The sequence below is a fragment of the Balaenoptera ricei genome, chromosome 17 (genome assembly GCF_028023285.1).
Source record: "Balaenoptera ricei isolate mBalRic1 chromosome 17, mBalRic1.hap2, whole genome shotgun sequence".
Lineage (NCBI taxonomy): Eukaryota > Metazoa > Chordata > Mammalia > Artiodactyla > Balaenopteridae > Balaenoptera > Balaenoptera ricei.
In genome coordinates this window covers 41698409-41708183 of record NC_082655.1, presented here as the reverse complement: position 1 = coordinate 41708183, position 9775 = coordinate 41698409, and positions in this window count along the sequence as shown.

Genomic DNA, 9775 nt, shown 5'->3' with positions numbered 1-9775 from the left:
ATTATTCCCAATTAATATTAGGATTTTTTAAGTTAATAAACTGTTTTTTAGAAAAGTTTTAGATTTACAGAAAAATTGAGCAGGTAGAACAGAGCTTCTATGTACTCCTCTACCCTTCCCCACCACAGCACAGTTCCCCCATTATTGACATCTCATATTAGTGGGGTGCATTTGTTACCATATGAACCAGTGTCGATGCATTATATTATTATTATAATGCAAAGCTAATAGTAATTATTAAAGTCCATGTATCATTCAGATTTCCTTAGTTTTACCCTAATGTCTTTTTACTGTGGCAGGATACAGATATCACATTTAGAAGTCATGTCTCCTTAAGGTTCCTCTTGGCTGTTGACAGTTTCTCAGACTCTCCTTGTTTTTGATGATATTGACAGTTTTGAGGAGTACTGGTCAAATATTAATATTTGGTAGGATACCTTTCTAGGGGAATTTATCCGAAGTTTTTCTCATGGTTAGACTTTCTCATGGTTAGATGGTTATGGGTTTGGAGGAAGAAGATCACAGAGGTAAAGTATCATTTTCATCACATCATATCAAAGGTACATGCGATCATCATGGTTTATGGCTGCTGATGTTGACCTTGATCACCTGGTAGTGTATGTCAGGTTTCTCCATTGTAAAGTTGCCCCCCATCCCCTACCCTTTCCATACTCCACCTGCTCTTTGGAAGGAAGTCACTGTGTGCAGCCCACTCCTAATGAGTGGAATGTTATGCTCCCCCCTCCTTTAGGCTGAAATATCTACATAATTTATTTGGAATTCTTCTGTGTGTGAGATTTGTCTCTTCTCCCCCATTTATTAAGTCATTCAATGATTTATTTATATCTTTATCTTGTTGCTCAAGTTGTTCTACCTTTGGTCAGGGTAATACCTGTTTATTGTTATAGGGCTGATTTGAAGTTAAAAATGAATGTGGCTAAATGATAATCAGCACTTCTCACGTAATAGGAGAGGAATAAAACTTTTCCCCCCATTTGATTAGACTTGCTTATTATCCCTATTAGCCAAAACACAACTATAGGAGAAAAATCCTTCCAAATTTTAATACTGGATTGCCCATCAGACTGTTCCTTTTATTGCCTCATTAAGGACATTTTTCAGTAAACTGGATTTATTTTTTACATGGCAAGTGGTGGTACAATGACTCCTAGTGTAGTTTGGTGCCGCTGCCTTGATTTGTGCTAGGGCACCAACAGTTTTAAATACCATTGCACTTTCGTCATCAGAGCAAACATTAACACAGTGAAAAACACAAATGTCTTAATTTTATTGTGTAAATAGTTGTGACGTTTTGGTCCCCCTGAAACGGTCTTTGAGACCCCCAGACATCCATGGAACACACTTTGAGAACTGCAGACCTAGTTTCCAAACCAGAGTGCTGGGAGTCATCTTAGTCATTCCTTTCTTCTTTTTTCTGAGCTCCATAATTACAGTTAGCACTTCCTGAGTAAGATGTTGTGAAGCTCTACTCTGAGCTTTCACATTGTATTGACTCCTGTAATCCTCCACCACTGTGAGCCAGGTACTGTTACTGTCACTCCCACTTTACAGATGAGGAAGCCAAGGCACAAACGTAATTTGCCCGAGTCCCATGGTAGAATCTGGCTCCAGCCCCCCACCTCCCCCCTCCCCCCTCGCTGTGCTGCCTCCAGTTACCATCACATCATTCCCAAATTCTCTTTTTTTCTTCTACCTTAGTTCAGGACTCCATTCTCTCAGCTAGTGCAGTAATCTAACTGGTTTTCCTGACGTGTGTTGCCCCTTCAATTCTGCCTTACAGTGTATCTCCCAAGCTCTCTTTCTAAAGCACAGATCTGCCCACGCAGCCACCGGCCTGTTATGGATCACTTTGGGTTAAAGGCCAAAGCCCCTAACTTAACACACAAAGCCTCTTGAACCCAGGAAGTCCACCTGGGTGCTGTTCCGCGCATACCTGCCTTCTCACTTATGGCCTTTGCACCTGTACCTCTCCGCCCCACCTCCACTGTCTTCCCTAGCTAACTCCCAGGGATCTGTTAATATGCAAATATGCCTTCTGCAGAAGCTGTCCTGCCCTGCACGAGGGAGGGCTCTTCTCTACACCCTTTCCTCCGCGCTCTTCTCGTTCTTGCCGCTACCACTGCCCTTCCCAGGCTGCTGGCAGCTTCTGGGGGCAGGGGCCGCCTCCGTCGCTGGGACCCTCACGCCGGGCCTGGGGCCTGGCTGACCACAGCGCCCTTTGTGGGATGAATGGCGGGGGCAGTAGAGGTGTGCTCCCTGGGGACGGCCCTCCTAACTAGACTCCAGTAACCGCTCCCTTGAAAGAGCTTTGCAGCTGGCACCTTGGCGGGCCAGCAGGGTCGCGGGTGAGCTCTGCCCTCTAGAGGCGGAACTGTTCCCGGACTCGGAGGCTGCAGAAGCACCACGGAGACTAGGCCGAGAGCGCGGGCTCTGCGGCAGCTGCCCTTGGCCGCCATCTCAGAGGGAGGCCCTTGAGAAGGAAGGCATCGTAGGGTGTGAGAGCTAGAGGGCACCCTAAAGACGATCGGTCCAGCCCCCCCAGGGTTCATGATAGTCCACCGTGCGAAGAAAGAACAGGGATAAACGGCAGCGTTGGAAATCCAGAAGCTCCGGGTGGAGGTTGAAACAGGCAGGGGGGCGCTGGTTGGCTCAGCCTGCTCTGGGCCAGGCGCTGTTGTCGTTAACTGCAGGGCGTGGAATGTCCACAAGCGCTTACGTTCTGTTGGTGTTGGGACAGAGAACAGATGTGTAACAAATAACTATCAATGAGCACTATGGAAAAGGTAAAATGTTCTAACAGGAGAGAGAGGACTACTTTAGCTGTAGGGGGTAGGGAGGGATATGGGATGGACTCAAAGAGGAGGTGCTATTTTACCTAGTGCATTCATTAATTCAACAAACACTAGGGCGTAATATGTAATAAGGTAAACAAAAATTCCTGTCCCTTCGGAGCTTAATTCTAGTATGGGGGGGGGGCGGGGCATAGAAAACAAACATGTCAGATAGTAATAAGAACTCAGAGGAAAAATACAGGCAGCGTAAGGGAAGTGATGGGAAGTACTATATTAGATAGATGTTCAGGGACCTCTCTGGTGTGACAGCTGAGCAGAGAGCTGTGAAGTGAGAGAACAAGCCGTGTGGATAAGGAGGAAGAACATTCCAAGCAGGGGAAGCTTGGCATAGTTAATGGACCACAAGGAGGTCAGGATGGCTGGAAGGGAGTGTGCAAGGGACAGAGTGGGAGAAGAGGCAGCAGGAGGAAGCGTTTTAAAATGATCAGCGTGACTGCTGTATGGAGAATAAATTCTAACGGGGATAGTAGAAGCAGGGAGACCACTTAGTAGACCAGTCGGTCCAGGTGAAAGACTGTGGTAGCTTGGAACAGGGCGTGGTTGCATTCAGGACATATGTTGAAGGTAGAGCTGAAAGGATGTACTGATGGATTAGATGTGTGGGATGGAGACAACCCAAAGGTGAGCACCTAGATGAACGTTTGTCACTTACTGGAATGGGGAACATGAAGGGAAAAGTGGCTTTAGGGCAGGATGAAGTCAAGAGTTGGTTTTTGACAAGTTAAATGTTAAAATGTAGGAGAAAATTTTTATTATAAAAATTTTAAATGTTCAGCAAAATTGAAAGGATTTTATCATGGGCACCCATATACTCACTACCTAAATTTCATCAACATTTTGCTATGCTTGATCTCTCCATCTATCCATCCCTCTTCCATCCATCATTCCATTTTATTTTTTGATGCATTTCCAAAAAAAAAAAAGTTGGGGTTATCAATACACTTACCCATTAACAGACTTCAATATTTGTTTTGTTTTTGTTTTTTTTTAGTTGAAGTAGAGTTGATTTCTAATATTAGTTTCAGGTGTACAACATAGTGATTCAATATTTGTATAACTTATATTCCATTTAAAGTTATTATAAAATCTTGGTTATATTCCTTGTACTGTACAATATATCCCTGTATTTATTTATTTTATACATAGTAGTTTCCTCTCCTCTTCCCTCTCCCCACTGGTAACCACTAATTTGTTCTCTGTATCTGTGAGTCCATTTCTGTTTTGTTATATTCATTTGTTTTATTTTTTAGATTCCACATATAAGTGATAAAATACAGTATTTGTCTTTCTCTGACTTATTTCACTAAGCATAATACCCTCTAGGTTGATCCACATTGTTGCAAATGGCACAATTTCATTCATTTTTATGGCTGAGTAGTATTCCATTGTATATATATACACATCCTCTTCATCCATTCATCTGTTGATGGGCACTTAGGTTGCTTCCATATCTTGGCTATTGTAAATAGCGCTGCTATGAACATTGGGTTGCATGTACCTTTTTGAATTAGTGTTTTCATTTTCTTTGGGTATATACCCAGCGGTGGAATTGCCAGATCATATGGTAGTTCTATTTTCAGTTTTTTAAGGAAACTCCATGCTGTTCTCCATAGTGGCTGCACCAGTTTACATTCCCACCAACAGTGTACTAGGGTTCCCTTTTCTCCACATCCTCACCAACATTTGTTATTTGTAGACTTTGTGATGACAACTATTCTGACAGGTGTGAGTTGATATCTCATTGTGATTTTGATTTGCATTTCTCTGATGATTAGCGATGTTGAACATCTTTTCATGTGCCTGTTGGTCATCTGTCTATCTTCTTTGGAAAAGTGTCTTTTCAGTCTTCTGACCATTTTTTTAATTTTTTTTTTTTTTTTGATATTGAGTTGTAAGAGCTATTTATATATTTTGGATATTAACTCCTTATCGGTCACATCATTTGCAAATATTTTCTCCCATTCAGTAGGTTGTCTTTTCATTTTGTTGATGGTTTCCTTTGCTGTACAAAAGCTTTTAAGCTTAATTAGGTCTCTTTTGTTTATTTTTGCTTTTCTTTTTTTTTTTTTTTTTTGCCTTAAGAGAAAGATCAAAAAAAAAAAGCTGCAGTTTTTTGTCAAAGAGTGTTCTGCCTATGTTCTCTTCTAGCAGTTTTATGGTTTCAGGTCTTACATTTAGGTCTTTAGTCCATTTTGAGTTTATTTTTGTATACAGTGTGAGAAAATGTTCTAATATCATTCTTTTACATGGGGCTGTCCAGTTTTCCCAGCACCATTTATTGAAGAGACTGTCTTTTCTCTATTGTTCAGTATTTGTTTAGTATTTTTTTCCTTTGAGGTAAAATTTCAATGAAAAGTACAAATATTAAGTGTACATTCTTAACAGATAAACTTGCGTAACCCAAACTCCTGACAAATTATAGAACGTTACTGTCACTTCCAGAAAGTTTCCTTTCCCCGTTAATTCCCATTTCCATCTTCCTAGAGGCAGCCACTGTTCTGATTTTTTCCACCATAGATTGGTTTTACTAGTTCTGTACTAGGGAGTATTTATATATATGAATATATATGGATAAATGGAATCTCACATATACACTCTTCTGTATCTGGCTTCTTTCTTTTTTGTGGACAAGCATATTCATTTCTTTTGGGTAATACCTAAGAGGGGAATTGCTGGGTCATTAGGGTAGGTATATGCTTTAGTTTTATAAGATAACTGTCAGACCTTTTCCAAAGGCCCATCAACAAAAGAATGCATAAATACATTGTGGTGTATTCATATTATGGAATGCTGTGCTATGGTTAAAATCAAGTAGAGCCACATGTATCAACATGGGTAAATTTCAAAAACATAATTTTTGGGGGGGCATATTTTAGATCAAAACATGCAGTATGATACCTTTATATAAAATTTGAAAGCTTGTGAAAGAAATATATAATAGTTATGGATACTTACTTATGCAGTAATAGCATAAAAGCAAGCTTTGCAAAAATAATCAATTTCAGGATAGTGGTATCTCAGGTGGGGGTTGGAGAGACGAATGGGATCAGAGGGGTTCATGATTGGCTTCAACTATATCTGTAAAGTTGTATTTCCTTAAAAACATCTGAAGCAAATATGGTAAAAGGTTAAGATTTTATAAAGTTGGGTGCTAGATACATGTTCCTTATATTAGTCTCTAGTTTTTGGTTCACCTTATCTAAGGTGCTGCCCCTGCCCTCTACTTCTGCAGGTGGTGGAGACTGGGCTGAGCCCGGATGTGGGAGCAGAGCTGCTCGCTCCCACTGTGTCTCACTCACGTGGCTGCCACGGTTCAGGGGAAGCTCCCCAGAGACCCCAGGTAGGACGGCCTGGCAGACAGCACCCTGACCTGCTCCCGGTTACCGCAGCCTTGCAGATGACTTCCAGCCCTGCCTTCCCCACCTTGCTCCTAAATTTAGGTCTGTGACCTGGACCTAGCTCTCCCTCCAATCCCAGTTCCAAACCCTACTTAAAATTGGGTTTATTTTAAAATATCTGTTCTGTTCCATTGTTTTGGGGTTTTTTCTTCAGGAACTCTGACTTTACACTTGTGTAATTTCCTTTGTCTGTCTTCCCTATCACTCCCTCTCTAATGATTTTTATTCATTTCCATTTTATCTTCTTCACTTTTATTTCTATTCTTTTTATCTTCCATGGTGTCCCTTAGAGTGGTGTCTCCTCTCTCTTGTGTTTCTTGTAATTTGGTTTTTGTATCTGAAATGTTTTGTATTTATTTTTCTTACACTTATTTAGTAAATCTACCCATTTCTCTTCCCTGTCCTCCTCTTGTCTGTCACCTTCCGTTCCTTGACCTCACCATCACTTCTTTGAGTTATTTCTGCTTTGTCAGCTCCCTGCATAGCTGCCACTGCCTTGTTACATTTTTGAAAATTCATAATAGGATGTTGGGTTAAAATTTTCTTCTGCTTTGTGGCCACATTTCTCTGATGAGTTTTCTTAGTCTGCAGGGAAGTTTTGTTACTCCTTTCCAGATTTTCTTCTGATGGTACCTTTGTATGGATGTTTTTCTTACAGTACCTTTGATTGGATGTTGAGTTATAAGTTTTTATCATTTTGGAATGAGTTGGATTTTTCTAAAACAACTATTGGCAAGAGAATCCCATGATAGGAACAAGGGAGCTTTCCTCATTTCTCAGCTCAAGGCTTCCTTCTGTCGGTCTGGGGGTGTGTATTTTACTTTAGGGCACCTACCTGTAACGGGACCTCCTCTCAATTTAGGATTCTAACCTGGATCAGCTGAGCTCCTACAACTAGTCTGGAGCTCCCCTGGTTCCTCCCCCAGCCACTGGTTTCCAGGCATTCTGCCCCTTCCTGCCAGCCTGCTCTTCTCTTTTTCCTAAGCTGCACCTGTGGGTCCTCCAGGCACTTACGGATTCATTTCTTCCTCTCCCAGTATTCGTACCCTCTTCCTTCTTAATCCTGCTCACATCTATTCCCACCCAGGCTGAGCACTCTCCTGAGTTGAATTTTTGCTGAGAATTGCTGTACCTCCACCCTCTGGACTCTTGTGCCATTTCTGGTCTTCCCTGGGGTACCTGCTAAACTGCACGTTATGGTTTCCTGTGCTGGTTCGGGGAGGGGGGGGGGATGATGCTATACACAATATGAAGTTTGTGAAATTTCTCACTTCCTTGTTTTACTGAAGATGTAAGCATGTAGGCATTTCATACCCTTGTTCTCATTGCTCTGAATGATTTTCAGGAAAATTGGAAAGATTCTGAACAAAGCTGTCACCATGTACCCTTCAGGCTGACCTAGAGTCCTTAGCCAGGCATTCGAAGCCCTCCACAGGCTGACGTTGGTTTTTCTCCCTGCTCTTAGGTGTGACCACGGGTCCAGCCAGACTAATCTCCCACCATCCCACCATGCACATTCCTTCCTCTGTGTTCTAACTGTTTTCCACAATTGCAGTGTTCCCTTCGGGGACTTCTTTACGGTAGCCATTGTTTTTGGTGACCCAGCATGTATTTCTCCCTTTCTCTACCACCCATCAACAGAGATAGATGCATAAACCCAGCTTGTTAATCATGGTGCCCCTTCCCTGGGCAACAGTTTCAGGGAAAGCTGAATGGTCCAAGTAGGGCCAGAGTCCCTCCCTGACTTCCTTCCACTAGAGCTAGCTGGGAAGCCTGCCTCTTGCCACTGGTGTCACTGTGTCAAAGAATATTCATCTGGAAGAACACACCATCTGCAAAATTAAAGGATATGGTGATACAGAGAGAGAGAGAGAGAGTTTCCTTGTTTAAGTCCTGGATCCACCCTGAAGTTCCTGGTGACATAAGCCAGTCGATCACAGTTTAGATTAAGTGCAACTGAAAGACTCCTAACAAACACACCTTACTGTGTTCTCCCATCACCCTGGTGTTTTTACCTGTCGTAACACACATCACACCATATGGTGATTGTAATTGCCTGTTTATTTGTTTGTATCCCCCACTGAAAGCCCTTTACCACAAGGTCCACACTGTTCACCATTGGGTGCCTGGTACCTTGCATTATGCCTGGCCAGCATTGGGCCGTCATTTAGTATTCAGTTGAAACTTCATTTCTGCCTTTCCTAATTCTTCCCATCACTCAAGGTCTTAGACTCCAAGTTCTTTGTGACGCATTCCACATCAAGTTGAAGAATCTACATAAAATGTCCAGGATAAAGCAGGCTCTCATCAGAGCTGCATCCTCCTCGTCCCTAGTTACTCGAGTCAGAAGTGATGTCTCCCTCGTGGGAGCTCCTATATCTCATTTAATCAAATGGTATCTACTCATACTGTCTTAAAAGAGAAATGCAAATGACTTATAACTAACGTAAGTTTTCAAATGTGATTGTAAATGCCAGAAGCAAGGACCTAGTACAGTGCCTCATATAAAAGAATCCACAGTTGTTGAATATACAACTGAATATACAGCACACTGATCAATACTTTAGAGGTTAAATGGAAACCGGTAGTCTGTTATTGGCTGTGGGAGGCCTTATGTTAAGTGAGTCACGGGGTAGATTCAAAGGAACCTGAAAGAAGGATAAAGCTGAATCACACTTTTGCAGAATGCATGAATGCTGTTTGAAAATCGAATTAAGCCATAACGACTGACCACAGCTGAAAAATAGTAGTGGTTATTTTCTACAGCCAAACGTCTCATTACTTGGTAAAGGCTGTTAACTTGTCCAAGCTGAATAGTTGGAAGGAGAAATGAGGCATGAGGAGGGCAAGTTAGAGTTTATTGTGCCTTCCCTTTCGATAAGGGGAAACTGAGTGTGGCTAGGAAAAGAAGCCTGAAGCTCTGGCTCCAGAGCTATGTTCATACCTCTCACATCAGCCTCATATTTTTTTTTGGCTGTGTCTTCCATATGTAATTAGTGATAGTCTGATTGATTCAATTCTTCTGGTAGAATGTAAGCTCCAAAAAGCCAGGGACTTGGTCTGTCCTGTTCAATGCTGAGCCTCCCAACACCTAAAACAGTGCCTAGTCCTTATGTCTGGGGCCATAGTAGGAGCTCCATACATATTTATTGAATTCATATCTCTACAATACTGGACACAGCTTGTTTACCTTTTATGTATCTTGCTAAAATATTTATATGTCCAGATTTCCTTTTCTGATGCAGATGTTAAAAGAACATCTTCAACTCCAAGTTCTATGATATCAGTGACCTCCAGTGTCTTATTCACTAAAGTATCTCTAGTGCCTAAGACAGGAGACATTCTGTCAATACTTATGGAATGAATGATTTAAGTATTTGATTAGTGAATTTTAAATTGAGCGAAAAAATGGAAATGATTGGCTCAGACTTTTGGGGGGTTTTTTTGGAAACTGTTTATTTTCCGTCAACCTACTTTCATTTTACGAGTTTGCGGAAGAACAGC